This window comes from Pseudophryne corroboree, chromosome 12 (assembly GCF_028390025.1).
Source record: "Pseudophryne corroboree isolate aPseCor3 chromosome 12, aPseCor3.hap2, whole genome shotgun sequence".
Taxonomy (NCBI): Eukaryota; Metazoa; Chordata; class Amphibia; order Anura; family Myobatrachidae; genus Pseudophryne; species Pseudophryne corroboree.
This window is the reverse complement of record NC_086455.1, coordinates 117037580-117062267: the sequence shown is the minus strand read 5'-3', so window position 1 is coordinate 117062267 and position 24688 is coordinate 117037580. Positions and strand designations below refer to the sequence as shown.

Genomic DNA, 24688 nt, shown 5'->3' with positions numbered 1-24688 from the left:
TTCATCGTCGCTAGTTTAAGCGCGACAAGGCCAGAGCTTGTTGGTCCTAAATTTGACATTACTGCAGCCAGTATCAAAACAGAAATACTTGTGCCGGCGTTTAATCCCTTTAGACTTCAGTTTTTTCAAAGGTACAAAACAGTCACGCCTTGTAAGGACGCTATAGTCAGCAAGCCAGTGGCTTGATGACCTCTTAGGCCATCTCCATGTTCCTATTGTGGAAGCGCGTCTTTACACGTTACATTGGCGGAAGACATCAACTCATGATGTCTCAGCTATTTACAGATTAAAGTACAAGATGCCTCTATCGAACGGTTTGGCAGGTTGCCATTTAGTCTCGGCTGGGTTTCAGCTGTTTTATATCCAGTCAGTAGTACACCAGCAGAGTCAGGGTTACTTATTCCCCTCTGTTTGGGGGAACAAAACCAGACAGCTCCGTCGCAGTCTCAATCAGCAAGTCACTTACTGCAGTTTGAAATTGAATTTTCTGCGGTTAGCATTTGCATATTGGAGCCACAAAATTGCATCATTGCACTTTATCTTCACAAGCGTATTTACCCATTCCGGTTGGTCATAGGTTCTAGCGTTTGCAAAACGCCACAACCATTAACCATTTCAGGTCTACCGTTTGGCTTCTGGTCAACGCCTCGGGTATTTACCAAAGTGATGTTGGTGGTAGCTCATCTCAGAGTCCTGACAGTGACAATCTTTCCATACTTAGACTATCTGCTCATAAGAACTCTGTCTCAACAGAGTGCCTCTAACTTAGATGATCTGCTCATAAGAACTCTGTCTCAACAGAGTTCCTCTAATTTGCGCTACTAATATATACTGCGGTGGCAGATCAAGTTCAAAAGCAATCGCATCTAATGCCGTCTGAACGATTCCTAGGTAAGATTATAAATACGGTAAATCAAAGACATTTACCTACTACACATCTAGTAATTAGTGCAAAACACGCACACTAGCGGTACATTGGTGTATTCGCCTGTTAAAAATAATGATGTGTTTCAAAGCACTTTAGTTCGCCGGCCGTCACTCGTGTTTCCCACAGAGGGCCGAGGGTGTATATACTCTGGACGACAGTCTCAGAGGTTCAGGAGTTGTAGTTAAAAAAGAGGTTCTAAAATCACGACAGATTGCTGTCGATAAAAGTCCTGGAACTCCGTGCAATTTACAATGCAATACATGCTTAGTTTTCAGTCTGACCAAGGGCAGTCAGACAATGCAACGGGAGTTGCATACACAACAACCAGGGAGAACCAAGAAGCCGCATGGCAATGCGGCAGGTAACTCGAATCCTCAATTACCTAGAACACTATTATGTGATGATGTCAACGGGGTCATTCCGTGAGTGGACATCTGATAGACAGATGATCTCACCCGTCAGGATTTATATCCTGAAAACTGGACATTAAATCCAGAGGTGGTTCATATATGAGTCCACAAAAGATTACCCTCAGGTATACATGATGGCATCTCGCCAAATTACAAAAGCTCAGTATGTGTACAAAACAACAGATCACAAGGGCAGTGGCGGTGGAGTGTTTCACATTCATGTGGTCATTCAGCATCGTGTATCTGGCTCCACCATTTTCCGCTGTTCTCTCTCCGTTGCCAAAACGGATCATAAGACAGTTCGTCACAGTCATACTAGTGATATCTCATGGGTTTCGGAGAGCTTGCTTCTCGAATTTCCAGGGAATACTGGCACACGATATTGGCCCGCTCATAATACGTCCAACCTGTTATAACAGGGAACGTTCTTTTACCCATAGTTACCTATGTACCTATTACCTAGGTACCGCAGCTGCGGTTGACGGGGTGAGGGTTCACACCGCCCTCTTAATAAATAGGGCATTACAGTATCGGTTATACCAACCATGTTACAAACTAGTAAGCCGCTTAAGGCAGCTCCATTATTACAAAATTTCGTGTGCTTACATAGGTGGTAAAGCTCGGAAGTTTCCGACATCATCCTTCAAGTTACCCGTATTCTGTTAAACGGGGTGGGATGGAAAACGGCGTTTATCTGCACTGAGGGTGCAGGTATCTGTGTGGTAAACTTATTTTCAAAGACGTTTGATTCTATTGCGTCTGTACACACCTTTCTACAAGGTGTCATCAAAGTTCAGACTCCATTTATCCCACCTACAGCGCCAGGTGACTTGAGGTTGGGTTCAGATTTCTTACAGTTTTCATATTTTGAACCCTTACAACAAATGGGGATTAAGTTTCTCACTTTGGAAAACATTTTTCTTCTAGCCTTGGCTTCGGCAAGGGTTTTGTTTTCATATTTGGGTGCCTTGTATTCCAAGCCACCGTATTTGAGTTTTCTCATGACAAAGCAGATCTTCGGACGAATTCCGCTTTCGTATTCTTCACATCAATAAACCAATAGTGGTTCCTGGGTGGACAGCACATTCTAGAATTCTGAATGTGGTACACGCATTACGCGTTTATATATGTCCCGAACGTCTACAGTACGTGATACGGATACGTTGTTTGTTCTCGATGATGCTGCCAACTGGAGTTAGCCAGTTTCTCAGCAGACATTATCCAGTTGGATAATAATGACTACAAGTCAGGCTTACTTTAAGGCTAAGTTACAATCGCCTACGTCAGTAATAGCTCATCCCACAGGTTCTGTGGGAATGTCAGACCCAGCGGGTCGCGGCTACATAGCCTTCAGTGCACCACGTTTGTGCACGCTTACACGTTATAAATGGTGGCGTCATCAGCATCTAGCTTTGGCTGCCTACTGTTACAAGTATCAAACAGCTCTCCCGCCCACGAGGGAAGCTTTGGTACGTCCCAAGAGTACTCCAGTGACCCCTAGTGGATGAAAAAGAAAATAGGATTTTGGTACTTACCAGGTAAATCCTTTTCTTTGAATCCATAGGGGGCACTGGACGCCCACCCAGAGCAGTTTTACCTGGGTTGTTTTAAGCTCAAAGGAGCTTAGGGTAACACGTTTTACCTAGTTGGTATTAAGCTCAGAGGAGCTTATGGTAACACATTTTCACCGATTGGTTCAAATTATAAAGTTCTATCGGTTATGGTGTCAACTGTTTAGTTGACAGTAAAGTTATGGGTCAACTTTGTTGTTGTCCGTTATGTTATAGGAATTCTCCATTGTCAACCTCTCTATATAGTTCCTGTTCGCTCAGTAAAAAACACTGAGGTCGTACACTGAGGTACTCGGGGATATGGAGGGGGGAGAGTCCTAAATTTAAATATTCAGTGCCTTTGTTCGGCTGCGCCCGTCCATATCCCAAGAGTACTCCAGTGCCCCCTATGGATTCAAAGAAAAGGATTTACCTGGTAAGTACCAAAATCCTATTTTTGGACTTTGCTAAGGCCTTTGACAAAGTCCCACATAAGAGACTAATTTTCAAATTAAGAGAGCTTGGGGTAGGAAACATTATTTGAACTTGGATGAGTAATTGGCTGTACAACAGGGAACAGCGAGTGGTGATTAATGGGAAGTTCTCTGAATGGGCCTCAGTGCTCAGTGGAATACCGCAGGGTTCAGTACTCTGGCCATTGCTGTTTAACATATTTATTAATGACCTAGGAGTGGACCTAGAAAGCACAGTGTCAATTTTTGCAGACGATACTAAACTATGTAGAGTCATTATTTCAGACAAGGATGTTGAGGAGTCTCTCTACGGAATGATTTATCTAGACTGGAGGTCTAAGCAGACAAATGGAGAATGAGGTTCAATATAGACAAATTTTAAAGTTAAGCAGTTTAGGACTGAGAACAATTGGGCTGCCTATAAACTAAGGATTTGGGTGTGCTCATCGATAGACGTAGTAGCAGTACGCAATGTCAAAATGCAGCAATAAAAGAAAATAAGGTGTTAGCTAAATTCCTAACTGAAAGAAATATCCAAGGATACAGCATTTAAATAATATAAAATTTTATAATACAGGTTGAACTCGATGGACATTTCTCTTTTTTCAATCTGATCAACTATGTATATAGTAATATACAATACTAATTTCCCTGCTGAGCCAGATCAAGGAGCCTGTTGATTCTTTTGCACATATGCATGTGTTCGTGTTCCTTTGGCTGGGTCTCAGTCACAAGTTAGCTCCCCGCACGTGGCTGATGGTGGCTGCGGCATTGAAGGGTTAACCCTGTGCTGCTGCACCATACTTAAACAGGCCAGTTCTACGGTGTATAAAGCCAAAAGTATGTTTTTTTTTTCAGTATACTTAAAAATGTTTTAATGTATGTATTTTGAAAGTAGAGTAATATGCACTTTCCTCCTTCATTGGTGGTCTAGGGGTAAAGGGAAAGCCTTCCCATGTAGCCTCATCTTTGTAAGTGGCATGCGAAGGTGCGTAACAGTCAACTAAATGGTTTCAAGAAGCTCTAAAGAGCCTTCTTTTTCATCCACTAGGGGTCACTGGAGTACTCTTGGGATATGGACGTGCTTCAGCAGGGAAGGCACATTTAAATATTTAAATGTGTAACCCTCTTCTTCCCTCCTCCATACTCCCAGGATCCTCAGTGTTTTTCATGTGCTTCAGGGAAGCACATCATGGGCCCATGGCTCCATTTTGATTTTACTTTTTATACTTTAATTTTTATTTTTCATTTACAAGACAATCCCTTCCCCACTTACTAAGAAGTGTGGGTCCGGGATTGCACTCCCTCCAGCCGCTGCTGACACGTGGGCGCTTGTAGAAAAAGCACGGCCGTGTCAGCCAGGCTGCATACGATCCCTTCCCAACTTACAGAGAAGTGAGGGTCCTGGGATTGAGCGGCCATCTCCTCCACATGAAGACTCCAGAGAACGCTGGGTGGAGATTTCAATGGAGGTATTTTTCTACTAGGCGCTTCCACCGCTGCTGCCGCCAGGAGAAGCACGGTTAGCTTCCACAGCTACTGCAAGGTCAGTGCGCTCCCCCAGTACCGCACGCTCCCAGACACAGGCCGCTCCCAGCACACAGCAGGTGCAGGGAGCGTGGTCTATGGGTTTTTCCGCCGCTGGGGCCCGCTCTGTACTCTCCCTGCTAGCCGCCCGCACCGCTGGCCGCCTGATGGTCTCCCCGCTGACCTACCGCCCGATGGTCTCCCTGCTGGCCGCCCCATGCTTCCCGCTGGCCGCCCACACATGCAGGCACAGTTCTAAAGCCAGCGGTCGCACACTAACCAAAGTGCGCTCCTGCTGCTGCCATTAAGCCCAGCCGTGGACAGACAGGCTGCCGCCGCTGGGCTTCTGCTTCTGTCCCCCGCTGCTCTCCTGCTCCCTACCGTTGGCTATGATCAGCGGGAGAGGAGGCAGCACTGCCGCTGCACAGTTGGAGATCGCGGGAGACGGGTGGGGGAGGATTATACGCAGCACTAACAGAGCTCTTGTGAAATGTATGCATAGAAAGTGTATTGTCTATACATATATTGCATGCATATGTTGTAATAATCTAAAAATATATCCATGGGGAGTTATTACATATGTATATGGGCTTGGAGATTACTTACATATGTATAGATTGCATGTAGATGTGTAATATGTCATATATACATAGAAGGTATATTACATGTGTATATATTGTGGATATATGTTGTAATATGTAATGTATGCAAGGATCTGTTGTGGCTAACATTACTGTTATTTCTCTGACGTCCTAGTGGATGCTGGGACTCCGTCAGGACCATGGGGAATAGCGGCTCCGCAGGAGACAGGGCACAAAATTTAAAAGTTTGACCACTAGGTGGTGTGTACTGGCTCCTCCCCCTATGACCCTCCTCCAAGCCTCAGTTAGGTTTTTGTGCCCGTCCGAGCAGGGTGCTATCTAGGTGGCTCTCCTAAAGAGCTGCTTAGAAAAAGTTTGTTGGGTTTTTTATTTTCAGTGAGTCCTGCTGGCAACAGGCTCACTGCAACGAGGGACTTAGGGGAGAAGAAGTGAACTCACCTGCGTGCAGGATGGATTTGCTTCTTAGGCTACTGGACACTAGCTCCAGAGGGACGATCACAGGTACAGCCTGGATGGGTCACCGGAGCCGCGCCGCCGACCCCCTTGCAGATGCCGAATAGAGAAGAGGTCCAGAAACCGGCGGCAGAAGACGTCTCAGTCTTCATGAGGTAGCGCACAGCACTGCAGCTGTGCGCCATTGCTCTCCGCACACTTCACACCAGCGGTCACTGAGGGTGCAGGGCGCTGGGGGGGGTGCCCTGGGCAGCAATGTAATATACCTATTCTGGCTAAAATATATCACATATAGCCCCTGGGGCTATATGGATGTATTTAACCCCTGCCAGGTTCCAAAAAAAACGGGAGAAGAAGCCCGCCGAAAAGGGGGCGGGGCCTATTCTCCTCAGCACACAGCGCCATTTTCCTGCCCAGCTCCGCTGCGAGGAAGGCTCCCAGGACTCTCTCCTGCACTGCACTACAGAAACAGGGTAAAAACAGAGAGGGGGGGCACTTATTGGCGATATTTATAATATTTGAGCTGCTATAAAGGGAACACACTTATTAAGGTTGTCCCTATATATATTTATAGCGCTTGGGTGTGTGCTGGCAAACTCTCCCTCTGTCTCCCCAAAGGGCTAGTGGGGTCCTGTCTTCTATCAGAGCATTCCCTGTGTGTCTGCTGTGTGTCGGTACGTGTGTGTCGACATGTATGAGGACGATGTTGGCGTGGAGGCGGAGCAATTGCCTGTAATGGTGATGTCACCCCCTAGGGAGTCGACACCAGAATGGATGGCTTTGTTTATGGAATTACGGGATAGTGTCAGCACGCTACAAAAGTCGGTTGACGACATGAGACAGCCGGCAAACCAGTTAGTACCTGTCCAGGCGTCTCAGACACCGTCAGGGGCTGTAAAACGCCCTTTACCTCAGTCGGTCGACACAGACACTGACACTGAATCCAGTGTCGACGGTGAAGAAACAAACGTATTTTCCAGTAGGGCCACACGTTATATGATCACGGCAATGAAGGAGGCTTTGCATATCTCTGATACTGCAAGTACCACAAAAAGGGGTATTATGTGGGGTGTGAAAAAACTACCGATAGTTTTTCCTGAATCAGAGGAACTGAATGAAGTGTGTGATGAAGCGTGGGTTACCCCAGATAGAAAACTGCTAATTTCAAAGAAGTTATTGGCATTATACCCTTTCCCGCCAGAGGTTAGGGCGCGCTGGGAAACACCTCCTAGGGTGGATAAGGCGCTCACACGCTTATCAAAGCAAGTGGCGTTACCGTCTCCTGATACGGCCGCCCTCAAGGATCCAGCTGATAGGAGGCTGGAGAATACATTAAAAAGTATATACACACATACGGGTGTTATACTGAGACCAGCAATCGCCTCAGCCTGGATGTGCAGTGCTGGCGTGGCTTGGTCGGAGTCACTGTCTGAAAATATTGATACCCTGGATAGGGACAGTATTTTACTGACTATAGAGCAGTTAAAGGATGCATTTCTTTATATGCGAGATGCACAGAGAGATATTTGCACTCTGGCATCAAGAGTAAGTGCGATGTCCATATCTGCCAGAAGAAGTTTATGGACGCGCCAGTGGTCAGGTGATGCGGATTCCAAACGACATATGGAAGTATTGCCGTATAAGGGGGAGGAATTATTTGGGGTCGGTCTATCGGATCTGGTGGCCACGGCAACGGCCGGAAAATCCACCTTTTTACCCCAGGTCACCTCCCAGCAGAAAAAGCTGCAGGCTTTTCAGCCGCAGTCCTTTCGTTCCTATAAGAACAAACGAGCAAAAGGACATTCCTATTTGCCCCGAGGCAAAGGAAAGGGTAAGAGACTGCAACAAGCAGCTCCTTCCCAGGAGCAGAAGCCCTCCCCGGCTTCTACAAAGGCGTCAGCATGACGCTGGGACCTTACAAGCAGACTCAGGGGCGGTGGGGGGTCGCCTCAAACATTTCAGCGCACAGTGGGCTCACTCGCAGGTGGACCCCTGGATCCTGCAGGTAGTATCTCAGGGTTACAGGTTGGAATTCGAGAAGTCCCCTCCTCGCCGTTTCCTAAAGTCTGCTTTGCCAACGTCTCCCTCCGACAGGGCGACGGTATTGGAGGCCATTCACAAGCTGTATTCTCAGCAGGTGATAGTCAAGGTACCCCTCCTACAACAGGGACAGGGGTATTACTCCACGCTATTTGTGGTACCGAAGCCGGACGGCTCGGTAAGACCGATTCTAAATCTAAAATCTCTGAACCTGTACATACAAAAATTCAAGTTCAAGATGGAGTCACTCAGAGCAGTGATAGCGAATCTGGAAGAAGGGGATTTTATGGTGTCCTTGGACATCAAGGATGCTTACCTTCATGTTCCAATTTGTCCTTCACACCAAGGGTACCTCAGGTTCGTGGTCCAAAACTGTCATTATCAGTTTCAGACGCTGCCGTTTGGATTGGTCTTTACCAAGGTAATGGCCGAAATGATGATCCTTCTTCGAAGAGAAGGCGTCTTAATTATCCCTTACTTGGACGATCTCCTGATAAGGGCAAGATCCAGAGAACAGCTGGAGGTCGGAGTAGCACTAACCCAAGTAGTGCTCCAACAACACGGGTGGATTCTGAATTTTCCAAAATCCCAACTGATCCCGACGACACGTCTGTTGTTCCTAGGGATGATTCTGGACACTGTTCAGAAAAAGGTATTTCTTCCGGAGGAGAAAGCCAGGGAGTTATCCGATCTAGTCAGGAACCTCCTAAAACCAGGAAAAGTATCTGTGCATCAATGCACAAGAGTCCTGGGAAAAATGGTAGCTTCTTACGAAGCGATTCCATTCGGCAGATTCCATGCACGAACGTCTCTTCACATAAATATACTGGAGCTAAGAGTAATCTACAATGCTCTAAGCCTGGCAAAACCTCTGCTTCAGGGTCAGCCGGTGTTGATTCAGTCGGACAACATCACGGCAGTCGCCCACGTAAACAGACAGGGCGGCACAAGAAGCAGGAGGGCAATGGCAGAAGCTGCAAGGATTCTCCGCTGGGCAGAAAATCATGTGTTAGCACTGTCAGCTGTGTTCATCCCGGGAGTGGACAACTGGGAAGCAGACTTCCTCAGCAGACACGATCTGCACCCGGGAGAGTGGGGACTTCATCCAGAAGTCTTCCACATGATTGTGGTCCATTGGGAAAGACCAATGGTGGACATGATGGCGTCCCGCCTCAACAAAAAACTGGACAGGTATTGCGCCAGGTCAAGAAACCCTCAGGCAATAGCTGTAGACGCTCTGGTAACACCATGGGTGTACCAGTCAGTGTATGTGTTTCCTCCTCTGCCTCTCATACCAAAAGTACTGAGAATTATACGGCAAAGGGGAGTAAGAACGATACTCGTGGCTCCGGATTGGCCAAGAAGAACTTGGTACCCGGAACTTCAGGAGATGCTCACGGAAGATCCGTGGCCTCTACCTCTAAGACGGGACCTGCTTCAGCAGGGACCGTGTCTATTCCAAGACTTGCCGCGGCTGCGTTTGACGGCATGGCGGTTGAACGCCGAATCCTAAGGGAAAAAGGCATTCCGGAAGAGGTCATCCCTACCCTGGTAAAAGCCAGGAAGGAGGTGACTGCACAACATTATCACCGCATTTGGAGAAAATATGTTGCGTGGTGTGAGGCCAGGAAGGCCCCGACGGAGGAATTTCAACTGGGTCGATTCCTACATTTCCTGCAAACAGGATTGTCTATGGGCCTCAAATTAGGGTCCATTAAGGTTCAAATTTCGGCCCTGTCGATTTTCTTCCAGAAAGAATTGGCTTCAGTTCCTGAAGTCCAGACTTTTGTAAAAGGAGTACTACATATACAGCCCCCGGTTGTGCCCCCAGTGGCACCGTGGGATCTTAATGTAGTTTTGGATTTTCTCATCCCATTGGTTTGAGCCACTCAAATCGGTGGATTTGAAATATCTTACATGGAAAGTAACCATGCTACTGGCCCTGGCTTCAGCCAGGAGAGTGTCAGAATTGGCGGCTTTATCGTATAAAAGCCCATATCTGATTTTCCATTCGGACAGGGCAGAACTGCGGACGCGTCCTCACTTTCTGCCTAAGGTGGTTTCAGCGTTTCACCTGAACCAGCCTATTGTGGTGCCTGCGGCTACTAGCGATTTGGAGGATTCCAAGTTGCTGGACGTTGTCAGAGCATTGAAAATATATATTTCAAGGACGGCTGGAGTCAGAAAATCTGACTCGCTGTTTATACTGTATGCACCCAACAAGCTGGGTGCTCCTGCTTCTAAGCAGACGATTGCTCGTTGGATTTGTAGCACAATTCAACTTGCACATTCTGTGGCAGGCCTGCCACAGCCTAAATCTGTCAAGGCCCATTCCACAAGGAAGGTGGGCTCATCTTGGGCGGCTGCCCGAGGGGTCTCGGCATTACAACTCTGCCGAGCAGCTACGTGGTCAGGGGAGAACACGTTTGTAAAATTCTACAAATTTGATACCCTGGCTAAAGAGGACCTGGAGTTCTCTCATTCGGTGCTGCAGAGTCATCCGCACTCTCCCGCCCGTTTGGGAGCTTTGGTATAATCCCCATGGTCCTGACGGAGTCCCAGCATCCACTAGGACGTCAGAGAAAATAAGATTTTACTTACCGATAAATCTATTTCTCGTAGTCCGTAGTGGATGCTGGGCGCCCATCCCAAGTGCGGATTGTCTGCAATACTTGTACATAGTTATTGTTACAAAAAAATCGGGTTGTTATTGTTGTGAGCCGTCTGTTCAGAGGCTCCTACGTTTGTCATACTGTTAACTGGGTTCAGATCACAAGTTGTACGGTGTGATTGGTGTGGCTGGTATGAGTCTTACCCGGGATTCAAAATCCTTCCTTATTGTGTACGCTCGTCCGGGCACAGTATCCTAACTGAGGCTTGGAGGAGGGTCATAGGGGGAGGAGCCAGTACACACCACCTAGTGGTCAAACTTTTAAATTTTGTGCCCTGTCTCCTGCGGAGCCGCTATTCCCCATGGTCCTGACGGAGTCCCAGCATCCACTACGGACTACGAGAAATAGATTTATCGGTAAGTAAAATCTTATTTTAATAATGGGGTTTTCTTAAGATATGGTGAAAGCACATGGCACTAAGCACATGGCTGGACACCATTTTAACTCAACTTCCTGATTTGTCAAGGAAGTTTGCTACGGTCCTACAACACTTCCCCACTAGAGGAGCAGGGGTGGTGTTTGGAATTCGGTCACAGATTAGTGTGTGTCAGCTGCAATACTCTTCGAGGTTATGCACACTTTGCTAAAGGTTGGTACCAGTGTTATCTAAGAGAATCCACGTGCACCGTGGGAATACCAGTCCGCATATGGACATCTACCCTGATCCTATTTGGCCGGCTACGTCTAACTGTATTTCTCTGACGTCCTAGTGGATTCTGGGAACTCCGTAAGGACCATGGGGAATAGACGGGCACCGCAGGAGACTGGGCACTCTAAAGAAAGATTAGGTACTATCTGGTGTGCACTGGCTCCTCCCTCTATGCCCCTCCTCCAGACCTCAGTTAGAATCTGCCCGGCCAGAGCTGGGTGCTCCTAGTGGGCTCTCCTGAGCTTACTAGAAAAGAAAGTATTTATTAGGTTTTTTATTTTCGGTGAGCTTCTGCTGGCAACAGACTCACTGCTACGTGGGACTAAGGGGAGAGAAGCAAACCTACCTGCTTGCAGCTAGCTTGTGCTACTTAGGCTACTGGACACCATTAGCTCCAGAGGGTTCGAACACAGGCACCTGTCCTCGATCGTCCATTCCCAGAGCCGCGCCGCCGTCCCCCTTGCAGAGCCAGAAGAACAGAAGCTGGAAGACGACGAAATCGGCGGCTGAAGACTCCTGTCTTCATTAAGGTAGCGCACAGCACCGCAGCTGTGCGCCATTGCTCCCAGCACACTTACACACTCCGGTCACTGTAGGGTGCAGGGCGCTGGGCGGGGCGCCCTGGGCTGCAATTGAGGTACCTTTGGCACAAAAACATACATATATACAGTCTAGCACTGTATATATGTAAAAACCCCCGCCATTTTTTACATGAAAAACGGGACAGAAGCCCGCCACTGAGGGGGCGGGGCCTTCTTCCTCAGCACACCAGCGCCATTTTCCCTTCACAGCTCCGCTGGAAGCAGCTCCCCAGGCTCTCCCCTGCAGTATTCAGGTACAAGACGGGTTAAAAAGAGAGGGGGGGCACATAAATTTAGGCGCAAAACAATACAAAAAAGCAGCTATTGGGTAAATCACTTATTAGCAGTGAAAATCCCTGTGTTATATAGCGCTGTGGTGTGTGCTGGCATACTCTCTCTGTCTCCCCAAAGGACTTTGTGGGGTCCTGTCCTCAGTCTGAGCATTCCCTGTGTGTGTGCGGTGTGTCGGTACGGCTGTGTCGACATGTTTGATGAGGGTTACGTGGAGGCGGAGCAAGGGCAGATAAGTGTGGTATCGCCCCTGTCGGGGCCGACACCTGATTGGATGGATATGTGGAAGGTCTTAAATGACAATGTAAACTCCTTACATAAAAGGTTTGATGACGCTGCAGCCTTGGGACAGCCGGGGTCTCAGCCCGCACCTGCCCAGGCGACTCAGAAGCCGTCAGGGGCTCATAAACGCCCTCTATCTCAGATGGTTGACACAGATGCCGACACGGAGTCCGACTCAAGTGTCGACGATGATGAGGCACATTTACAGTCTAAAATGACCAAGGCCATCCGATACATGATTATTGCAATGAAAGATGTATTACACATTTCTCCTTCATCCACTAGGGGCCACTGGAGCGTAGTTACAATGGGGAAATAGTAGGCAGTAATTGGGAGCTGGCACTTTAAAACTCTAACACTGTGGCTAGCTCCTCCCCTACTATCTCCCCTCCAAGCCAGTCTTAGTTTAGTGCCCAAGGGAGCTGGTTCACTTGGGTTTAGCTGAAGAATTTTTTTTCTTTTTTCTTTATTATTTTATTTTTCTTTCACACAAACACAGACTGGCAGCTCTGCCACTGCCAGTCTGCACCGCGGGAGCTGCCGGCGGGGTCCCATCGCAGCTGCGTGCGGCTCGGGATGGGCCTCGGCTGAGGGAGACACTGAGCTCTCCTGAGCTGGCCGGACACCGCTGCGTGCGGCGCGTGTCGGGGCCACTCCATCCAGCAGAAGATTCCGGCAGCACGGCAGCGGTGAGTATCAGCGGCCGGACACCGCTGCGTGCGGCGTGTGTCGGGGCCACCCTCCACCACTGAGAAGGTGAGTGTGTGCATTCCCCCTCTTCCCCCCAGAGTGTTGGGATGATGGGGTGGCAGGGGGGTTTGAATAGAATTAATTTTATTAACTTAAATGGTGACTGACGGCGCACCCCTCCCCCCCCGCCCCGTCGGATTTTTATTTTATTATTTATTTATTTTTTAAAAGGAGGAAGCGCAGCGCTCCGGCCCGCCGCCCCCCTCCCTGCTCGGATCCCCGCCCGCGCGGCTCACAGAGCCGCTACGGGGATCCGGCATAAGGGCGCATAGCATCTTTGAATTTGGCGCCGTCGAGGAGGGGGGCGGGGCTTAGTCCCGCTCTGCGCGCCCGGAAGTAGCGCGCGCTGGGGACCATTTCAATTCAGCAGCAGCGCGGGACGGAGGCCACGCCGAGCACAGTGAGCGGTTACAGTGGGGAAGGGAGGCACTCGGGGGCACTGCAGGCACAATATTTAACTTGCTTCAGCCTGTCACTGCAGAGTATCGTGCAGGACAGATCGGGCTGCTGTGGCTGCGTTTTTTCCCTGCTTCCCTCCCCTCCCTCCCATTCTGCCTATTGCTGTTTTACCTGTGGGGGAAGGGTCTCAAGTGTAGGTGCTGCCATGGCCAGCAAAGGCTCCAAGGCAACACAAAAGCAGGGTCAGGTTTTAGGTGAGGAGTCACAGCCATCGGCTCAGCCCTCCTCAGAACCCCAGAGCGCCCCGACATGGACGACACAACTCACAGAGGTGATGTCCCTGCTGACTGGGGAACTTAAAGCCTCTCGGGAAGATAGGGAGGCGGCCCGGTTCTGACAGCTTGTCCCGGTACCGGCGCCAGAACCTGCATGTGCAGTCTCATTGGCAAAGTCAGTGGAGGGGCTTTCCAGGGCTGTAATCCCTTCCCAAGCCCCGTCCTTTAGCCCCCCTCAACAGGCTTCAAAAAAGAGATTGCTAGCCTCTGTGTTGCAGGACTTTGACGATGATATGCCTCAATTAGATGAGGCGGGGTTAGATGTACAGGATAGACAGGATGTGGATATCCAGGATACTGAGGACGATCAGGTATATGGGGACTCTGAACCAGTAGCTCAGGGTATAGAGGCTCTTATTACTGCTATTCGCTCAGTGTTACAGGTTCAGGAGACGGAAGACACCTTACGCCCTTCAAGGTTTGGCACCGACCAATACCTGCCGGTGACCTTTCCTGTTTCGGAGCAGCTGGATGCGCTCATAACGACAGCCTGGAAGCATCCAGATGCAAAATTTCAGATATCAAGAAAACTGTTGTCTTCCTATCCTTTTCCCGCAGATAGCAGAACGCTTTGAGACCTCTCCGATTGTGGATCCTTCGGTGTCTCATCTGTCCAAAAAGACGGTCCTGCCTGTTCCGGGGGCAACTTCACTTAAGGAGGCGTCAGATAGGAAGTTGGAATCTACCTTAAAGAATATTTACTCTGCGGCAGGGGTATTACATCGCCCGGCGCAGGTAGGTTGTTGGGTCAACAAGGCGATCGAAGCTTGGGCGGAACATTTGTCCTCTGGAATTCGTGACGAATTACCGGCGGATCAATTGATAGAGTTGGCGGAACACATCCGTGAATCAGCCCTTTATCTTTGCGAAGCGTCCAAGGACATAGGTGTTCTCGGAGCTAGAATTTCCGCTTTAGCAATTGCGGCCCGCAGAGCTCTATGGCTCCGGCATTGGCATGCGGATACGGAATCCAAAAGGGCGGCAGAGGCGTTGCCCTTTACGGGTGAGTTTCTGTTTGGTAAGGATCTGGATGCCTAGATCTCTACGGCCACGGGGGTAGGTCGGCTTATCTTCCTTCTGCTGCTCCAGCCGCTCGCAGGCCATATAGGGGTCCCTCTTTTCGATCCTTTCGTGCCCCTTCCAGGTTTCGAGGACAGGCCAGGGGTGGAGCTTCTACCTTCCGTGGCCATAGAGGTAGAGGCCTCAGCCCAGTCAGACGTTAAGTCCTCTACCACTACCACCGCATGACGGGCCTCCCTCCCACCTGGGAGATCACAGGGTGGGAGCTCGTCTGTGGGATTTCAAGGAGGTCTGGATACAGTCCTGCCGAGATCCTTGGGTCCGGGATCTAATCACTTGCGGTTACAAGCTCGTTTTTCAGGAGCAACCGCCCCAGCGGTTTTTTACCACAGGTTTGCCAGTTTCCGACAACCGGGGAGTTGCCTCACAAGCCGCGGTCCAGAAGCTTCTATCCGCAAGGGTAGTGATCCCTGTTCCCTCGCATCATCGGAAACAGGGCTATTACTCAAGCCTGTTTCTAGTACCGAAGCCGGACGGCTCGGTCAGACCAATCCTGAACTTGAAAGATCTCAATCCGTATTTGAAGGTATTCAAGTTTAAAATGGAGTCCCTCCAGTCTGTTATTGCGGGGTTGGAAAAAAACGAGTTTCTGGCATCCTTAGACATCAGGGATGCATACTTACATGTTCCCATTTGGCCTCCTCCTCAGGCTTTTCTCCGGTTCGCAATACAGGACGCTCATTTACAGTTCCAGGCCCTTCCTTTCGGTCTCTCTTCTGCTCCCAGAGTGTTCACAAAGGTCATGGCGGTCATGATGGCCCTACTTCGGAAGCAGGGTGTGACAATTGTTCCCTATCTGGACGATCTGCTAATAAAAGCAAGCTCAGCAAAACGGTTACTTCAGAATATCCGGATAACACAGGACCTTCTGATTCGACACGGGTGGATCCTGAATTTCCCGAAGTCTCACTTATGCCCCTCACAACGGCTGTTGTTTCTGGGAATGATTCTTGACACAGTCCATCAGAGGGTTTTCCTTCCGCAGGACAAGATACTGTCTCTGCAGACACTGGTAAGATTGGTCCTTCAACACCGTCGGGTGTCAGTGTATCTGTGCATTCGCCTGCTGGGAAAGATGGTAGCAGCGTTCAAAGCTCTTCCGTACGGTCGCTTCCACTCTCGACCTTTTCAGCTGTGTCTTCTAAATCAGTGGTCAGGATCTCATCTGTTTCTTCATCAGCGGGTGACGTTATCTCCAAAGGCACGGTCGTCGCTGCTCTGGTGGCTCCAGTCGACCCATCTGTTGGAAGGAAGACTGTTCGGTATATGGGATTGGACTCTCCTCACCACGGACGCCAGTCTGCGAGGCTGGGGGGCAGTGACCCTGGGACATCGGTTTCAGGGGCGCTGGTCAATCCACGAATCCGCTCTCCCCATAAACATTCTTGAACTAAGGGCGGTGTACAACGCCCTGCTTCAGGCACATCACCTCCTGCGCGGTCGAGCGGTCAGAGTTCAGTCCGACAACGCCACAACGGTAGCGTACATCAACCGGCAGGGCGGCACTCGCAGCCGCGCGGCGATGAGGGAGGTCACCAACATCCTACTCTGGGCGGAGAAGTATGCTCTGTCCTACTCGGCGATATTCATTCCGGGAGTGGACAATTGGGAAGCAGACTATCTAAGCCAACAGGACATGCACCCGGGAGAGTGGTCGCTACATCCCCAGGTGTTTTGGCAATTGGTACGTCGGTGGGGAAAACCACAGATCGACCTCATGGCGTCCCGCCGGAACCATCAGTTGCCTCTTTATTACTCTCGGACAAGGGACCCGGCGGCGGCGGGCGTGGATGCCCTCACGGCTCCTTGGAATTTCCGGTTCGTTAACCTCTTTCCTCCTTTCCCGCTGTTGCCGAAGGTTCTGCAACGCATCAAGAGGGAAGACGCTCTGGTCCTCCTGGTGGCTCCGGATTGGCCACGCAGGGTTTGGTACTCCACCCTGCACCTGTTGTCGGTGGCGAGCCTTGGCCCCTGCCACTACGAGACGACCTTCTACAACAGGGTCCTTTTCTTTATCCAGACTTACGCAGGCTACGTTTGACGGCGTGGCTGTTGAGAAAGCCATCTTGACAAGGAAGGGGATTCCTCGTAGAGTTATACCTACTATGCTTCGGGCTAGAAAGTCAGTTACATCTTCTCACTACTACCGCATTTGGAAGGCTTATGTAGCATGGTGTGAACGTCGAGAATTTTCTCCTTCCGTGTATAGCTTAGCCCGTCTTCTCCGTTTTTTTGCAGGCGGGTTTTTCAGCAGGCCTAAGACTGGGTTCGCTAAAGGTGCAGGTCTCTGCTCTTTCGGTTTTCTTCCAGAAAAAGTTAGCCTTGCTGCCTGAGGTTCAGACCTTCTTTCAAGGGGTTCTTCGAATACAGCCTCCCTTCCGTCCTCCGACAGCGCCATGGGACCTCAGTCTGGTCCTGTCTTTTCTGCAGTCTTCATTGTTTGAGCCCCTGGAATCAGTAGAGATAAAATATCTCACCTGTAAGGTGGTTCTTCTCCTGGCGCTGGCTTCAGCTAGATGGGTGTCGGAACTTGGGGCTCTCTCTTGTAGGTCTCCTTACCTGGTGTTTCATGCGGATAGGGCCGAGCTTCGTACTCGTATGTCCTTTCTACCTAAGGTGGTGTCTGATTTTCACATTAATCAGCCGCTTGTGGTCCCGGCCCTCTCGGGGGACTCTCCGGATGCGAGATCATTGGACGTTGTAAGGGCGCTCAAGATCTATGTGGATAGGACTTCAGCTATTCGGAAGTCAGATTCCTTATTTGTTCTCTATGATGCTGCTCGCCGTGGTTGGCCGGCCTCTAAGCAAACCTTGTCTCGATGGATTCGACTGACCATCAGACAAGCTTATTTGGCAGCTTCTCGGGAACCTCCATCTTCCATTTCAGCACACTCCACGCGCTCTGTGGGACCTTCGTGGGCGGCTGCCCGGGGGGTCTCTATAACTACTTTGTCGGGCGGCTACTTGGTCCGGCCGTCATACGTTTGTCAAATTCTACAAGTTTGACACTTTTGCGGCCTCTGCATCTCAGTTTGGCCGAGCGGTTTTACAGGACTCTCGGCGCTCTCCCACCCGTTTTGGGAGCTCTGGGACGTCCCCATTGTAACTACGCTCCAGTGGCCCCTAGTGGATGAAGGAGAAATCAGGATTTTGGTACTTACCGATAAATCCCTTTCTCCGATTCCACAGGGGCCACTGGATGCCCACCCAGCGCTGTTTCCTCCTTGTTTTTTGCTTAACGGTTTGCGGTTCAATAGATGACCGCTTGTTGAGTTCAGGTTAGCCTGTTTTTTGTTAGGTTCTATTCCAGGTTTAGTTTGGGTTATCCTGGTTTACAGGACGTCATTAACCTCCTCTACCTTAAGGTTTTGTTTATTACAGCTCTCCTTGGGCACAGTTTTACGTAGACTGGCTTGGAGGGGAGATAGTAGGGGAGGAGCTAGCCACAGGGTTAGAGTTTTAAAGTGCCAGCTCCCAATTACTGCCTACTATTTCCCCATTGTAACTACGCTCCAGTGGCCCCTGTGGAATCGGAGAAAGGGATTTATCGGTAAGTACCAAAATCCTGATTTCTGAGAGTAACCCGGTTAATACCAAGAGGGTTTATATGTTTGGGGGGAAAAAGCAGCCAGTGACTTTTCCCCCATCTGATGAATTAAATGAATTGTGTGAAGAAGCGTGGAGTTCCCCTGATAAGAAATTAGTGATTTCTAAGAGGTTATTGATGGCGTACCCTTTCCCGCCAAATGACAGGTTACGTTGGGAAACATCCCCTAGGGTGGACAAGGCGCTGACACGCTTATCTAAAAAGGTGGCCCTGCCGTCTCAGGATACGGCCGCCTTAAAGGAGCCTGCGGATAGAAAGCAGGAAGCTATCCTGAAGTCAGTGTATACACACTCTGGTACTCTACTGAGACCTGCTATTGCTTCAGCCTGGATGTGTAGTGCTGTAGCAGCGTGGACAGATACTCTGTTAGACGACATAGATTCCCTCGACAGAGATACTGTTTTGCTAACCCTGGGCCATATCAAAGATGTCGTCTTATATATGCGAGATGCTCAGAGGGACATTTGCCTGCTGGGCTCTAGAATTAATGCTATGTCCATTTCTGCCAGGAGGGTCTTATGGACTCGTCAATGGACAGGAGATGCTGATTCTAAAAAACACATGGAGGTTTTGCCTTATAAGGGTGAGGAATTGTTTGGGGACGGTCTGTCGGACCTCGTGTCTACAGAGACAGCTGGAAAGTCGACTTTCTTGCCTCAGGTTTCCTCACAGCCTAAGAAAGCACCGTATTATCAAATGCAGTCCTTTCGTTCCCAAAAAGGCAAGAGGGTCAGGGGTGCATCCTTTCTTGCCAGAGGCAGGGGTAGAGGTAAGAAGCTGCACCATGCAGCAAGTTCCCAGGAATAAAAGTCCTCCCCTGCTTCCACTAAGTCCACCGCATGACGTTGGGGCTCCACAGGCGGAGCCAGGTGCGGTGGGGGCGCGTCTCCGAAACTTCAGCAGCCAGTGGGTTCGTTCACAGGTGGATCTCTGGGCTATACAAATTGTATCTCAGGGATACAAGCTGGAATTCGAAGCGACTCCCCCCCGCCGTTACCTCAAATCAGCCTTGCCAGCTTCCCCCATGGAAAGGGAGGTAGTGCTGGCGGCAATTCACAAGCTGTACCTCCAGCAAGTGATTGTCAGGGTCCCCCTCCTTCAACAGGGAAGGGGTTACTATTCCACAATGTTTGTGGTACCGAAACCGGACGGTTCGGTGAGACCCATTCTGAATCGAAAGTCCTTGAACACTTATATAAAGAAATTCAAGTTCAAAATGGAATCGCTCAGAGCGGTTATTGCAAGCCTGGAAGAGGGGGATTTTATGGTGTCGCTGGACATCTAAGATGCTTACTTGCATGTCCCCAATTACCCACCTCACCAGGAGTACCTCAGATTTGTGGTACAGGACTGTCATTACCTGTTCCAGACGTTGCAGTTTGGCCTGTCCACGGCACAGAGAATATTTACCAAGGTAATGGCCGAAATGATGGTACTCCTTCGGCAGAAGGGAGTTATAATTATCCCGGACTTGGACGATCTCCTCATAAAGGCGAGGTCCAGGGAGCAGTTGTTGATCAGCGTAACACTCTCTCAGGAAGTGTTACTACAGCACGGCTGGATTCTGAATGTTCCAAAGTCGCAGCTGATTCCTACGACGCGTCTGCTTTTCCTGGGCATGATTCTGGACACCGAACAGAAGAAGGTGTTTCTCCCGGTGGAGAAGGCCCAGGAATTAGCATCTCTGGTCAGGGACCTCCTGAAACCAAAACAGGTATCTGTGCATCACTGCACGCGAGTCCTGGGAAAGATGGTGGCTTCATACGAAGCCATTCCCTTCGGCAGGTTCCATGCAAGGATCTTTCAGTGGGATCTGTTGGACAAGTGGTCTGGATCGCATCTTCAGATGCATCGGCTGATCACCCTGTCCCCAAGGGCCAGGGTGTCTCTTCTGTGGTGGCTGCAGAGTGCTCACCTTCTCGAGGGCCGCAGGTTCGGCATACAGGACTGGGTCCTGGTGACCACGGATGCAAGCCTCCAAGGGTGGGGGGCAGTTACTCAGGGAAGAAACTTCCAAGGGCTGTGGTCAAGTCTGGAGACTTCTCTACACATAAATATACTGGAATTAAGGGCCATTTACAACGCCCTGAGTCAAGCAGAGCTCCTGCTTCGAAACCGGCCAGTGCTGATTCAGTCAGACAACATCACGGCGGTCGCCCATGTAAACCGCCAGGGCGGCACAAGAAGCAGGATGGCGATGGCGGAAGCCACAAAGATTCTTCGATGGGCGGAGACTCACGTGCAAGCACTGTCGGCAGTGTTCATTCCGGGAGTGGACAACTGGGAAGCAGACTTCCTCAGCAGACACGACTTCCACCCGGGAGAGTGGGGACTTCATCAGGAAGTCTTCCAACTGATTGCAAACCGATGGGAACTGCCACAGGTGGACATGATGGCATCCCGCCTCAACAAAAAGCTAAAAAAATATTGCGCCAGGTCAAGGGACCCTCAGGCGGTAGCTGTGGACGCCCTAGTGACACCGTGGGTGTACCAGTCGGTATATGTTTCCTTCTCTTCCTCTCATACCAGAGGTACTGAGAATAGTAAGAAAGAGAGGAATAAGAACAATACTCATTGTTCCGTACTGGCCAAGAAGGACTTGGTACCCGGAACTGCAAGAAATGCGCACAGAGGACCCATGGCCTCTGCCTCTCAGACAGGACTTGCTGCAACAAGGGCCCTGTCTGTTCCAAGACTTACCGCGGCTGCGTTTGACGGCATGGCGGTTGAACGCCGGATCCTAGCGGAAAAAGGCATTCCGGATGAAGTTATTCCTACGCTGGTAAAAGCTAGGAAAGACGTGACAGCAAAACATTATCACCGTATATGGCGGAAGTATGTTGCTTGGTGTGAGGCCAGGAAGGCCCCTACAGAGGAATTCCAGCTGGGTCGATTCCTGCACTTCCTACAGTCAGGGGTGACTATGGGCCTAAAATTGGGGTCCATAAAGGTCCAGATTTCGGCCCTATCCATTTTCTTTCAAAAAGAACTGGCTTCACTGCCTGAGGTTCAGACATTTGTTAAGGGAGTGCTGCATATTCAGCCCCCTTTTGTGCCACCAGTGGCGCCCTGGGATCTTAACGTTGTGTTGGATTTCCTGAAATCCCACTGGTTTGAGCCACTTAAGACCGTGGAACTAAAGTATCTCACGTGGAAAGTGGTCATGCTGTTGGCCTTAGCATCGGCTAGGCGTGTGTCGGAATTGGCGGCTTTGTCATGTAAAAGCCCATATCTGATCTTCCATATGGACAGGGCAGAATTGAGGACTCCAATTTCTCCCAAAGGTGGTGTCATCGTTTCATTTGAACCAACTTATTGTGGTGCCTGCGGCTACTCGGGACTTGGAGGACTCCAAGTTGCTGGACGTAGTCAGGGCTTTGAAAATATATGTTTCCAGAACGGCTGGAGTCAGGAAGACTGACTCGCTGTTTATCTTGCATGCACCCAACAAGCTGGGTGCTCCTGCTTCAAAGCAAACTATTGCTCGCTGGATCTGTAGCACGATTCAGCAGGCTCATTCTGAGGCTGGATTGCCGCATCCAAAATCGGTAAAAGCCCATTCCACAAGGAAGGTGGGCTCTTCTTGGGCGGCTGCCCAAGGGGTCTCGGCTTTACAGCTTTGCCGAGCTGCTACTTGGTCGGGTTCAAACACATTTGCAAAGTTCTACAAGTTTGATACCCTGGCTGAGGAGGACCTTGTGTTTGCTCATTCGGTGCTGCAGAGTCATCCGCACTCTCCCGCCCGTTTGGGAGCTTTGGTATAATCCCCATGGTCCTTACGGAGTTCTCAGCATCCACTAGGACGTCAGAGAAAATAAGAATTTACTCACCGGTAATTCTATTTCTCGTAGTCCGTAGTGGATGCTGGGCGCCCGTCCCAAGTGCGGACTCTCTGCAATACGTGTATATAGTTATTGCTTAACTAAGGGTTATTGTTATGAGCCATCCGTTGAGTGAGGCTCAGTTGTTCATACTGTTAACTGGGTAAGGTTATCACAAGTTGTACGGTGTGATTGGTGTGGCTGGTATGAGTCTTACTCTGGATTCAAAATTTCCTTTCCTTGTAATGTCAGCTCTTGCGGGCACAGTTTCCCTAACTGAGGTCTGGAGGAGGGGCATAGAGGGAGGAGCCAGTGCACACCAGATAGTACCTAATCTTTCTTTTAGAGTGCCCAGTCTCTTGCGGAGCCAGTCTATTCCCCATGGTCCTTACGGAGTTCCCAGCATCCACTACGGACTACGAGAAATAGAATTACCGGTGAGTAAATTCTTATTATAACATTCAAGTCTTGCACTAACAGTAGCCATCAGGGGTCGCATGCTAACGTCTGCTGTGTTGCAGTCAGACGATTCACTGCCAGACCTTATACTTATCACATACACAAGGCCACAAGTCACATAGTGAATATTTATAGCCATCCAGTCATAACCTCATCAGTCCAGCGCAAGGTTCTGAATTTTAATGACACTAAGGAACCTGTTTCAAATGCTGGCGTTTCTATTGTATAGAACGCAGCAACTGCCTGTACGGGTGTGTGTGTGTGCGTGTTCATTGTCTGTATTAAGCCATTCTCTATGCCAGAGTTTATGAAAGCATTTCTTGGTGTCAAATCTTTCCAGGTCCCACCTGCAACTACACTCAATGACCCGTCAGAGTGGACATTCAAGCTATGCTAAAAATGTATATGCTGTAGTGGGGGTTTGGGTTACCGACGTTATAGTGGCATAGACAACGTAGTTGGTAGCCAGATCTGGCTTCAGAACAGTTTCTACGGCTTGTTACTTACATTAGTAGATCGGCTGAGAATTTGAGCATGACTGCTATAGATGCCAGTTTAGTTCTCTGAGTTCAGCGTCAATCTTTGTAGTTGACAGACAGGGGCAGATTCAATAGAAACGTTGCCTTACACGGCACTATGTTATTTACTCCTAAATTAGGAAGATTACAGTATCGCGCTCCGGCGTGAAAGTCTGTGGCTATTGCCACTTCTGTTATTACAAGAAAAACTACACCAGGGGTTAAATCTTGTAAACCTCAGTCCTTTCGAGGCTGTCCTACAACACGACACAACTACACGTGGTCGAGGGCGTGGTTTTAAAAAACACTCACCGTCACGCGGACACAAAGGCTGCTGACAAGCCAATGGCATGGCGAGCTGTTAATTGTCTTGTTTCTTCTTATGTGCGAACAAATTCTCTGATGTTTCATTTGAAGTTATTACGGAAATCCACAGATCTGTGAATACACAATTTAGTGTTCAAAACATAGAGTTCCATTGTCTACCACCTTTGCAGTGGTTTGTCAAGGCAACATCCAAAATAAGCCTCGCTGTGTCAGTCGACAGAAAGGCAGTTCTGTAGACCGATACTCAGTCTCTAGTAGATTCAAGGTTATTACAATTTTTTTTGTAGTACCACAGCTGGATGGCTCGGTCATAACCATATTGAACCTAAAAGAGGCTCAATCAGTACGTACTTACTACTTAATTAAGATGGAATTCATGCAGTCAGTGATTGCAGGTTTACAAACTCAGAATTCTTATTCTCACTGAAGCTCAAGGATGTGTACTTACGCATTAAAATTTTAGCCACCACATCAGGCATACTTAAACGTTTGCAGTACAACAAAACCATGATTACTTTCAAGCACTGCTGTTTGGCCTCTCACAGCGCCTCGGGTAGTCACATGGGTGATGTCTGTGATCGTTATTCTGAGATCTCGGGTAGTGATAATGGTTCTGTGCTTAGATGACTTGCTCATCAAAGCTCCGGCTCAACAACTGCTCCTTCAAAATAATACTAATGTACAATGTACTCGTTCAGCACGATTGCATTGACAACTTTTCCAAATCAAGCCGGGTTTCGTGTAAAGGAATTGAATCCCTAAGAAATAAAACAGCACAAAGTATTAGTTCTCTAGTACAGTTTGTGTTCGATCCACAGGAAGCCTTGGTGCACTTGTGCATGCGACTGTTAGGGAACATACGGCCGCCTTTAGAAGCACTCCACTTCGAAATTGGCATTCACGATCTCTTCAAATTAATCTTCTCGCACAGTGG

The 24688-nt window shown here is 49.3% G+C and overlaps 1 protein-coding gene across 12 annotated transcripts in view; it reads left to right on the top strand.

Moving 5' to 3' along the window:
* The window catches only part of MGA (MAX dimerization protein MGA), a 428176-nt gene that overhangs the window by 82624 nt on the left and 320864 nt on the right, over window positions 1–24688 (top strand). The gene's annotated exons all lie outside the window — the stretch shown is intronic.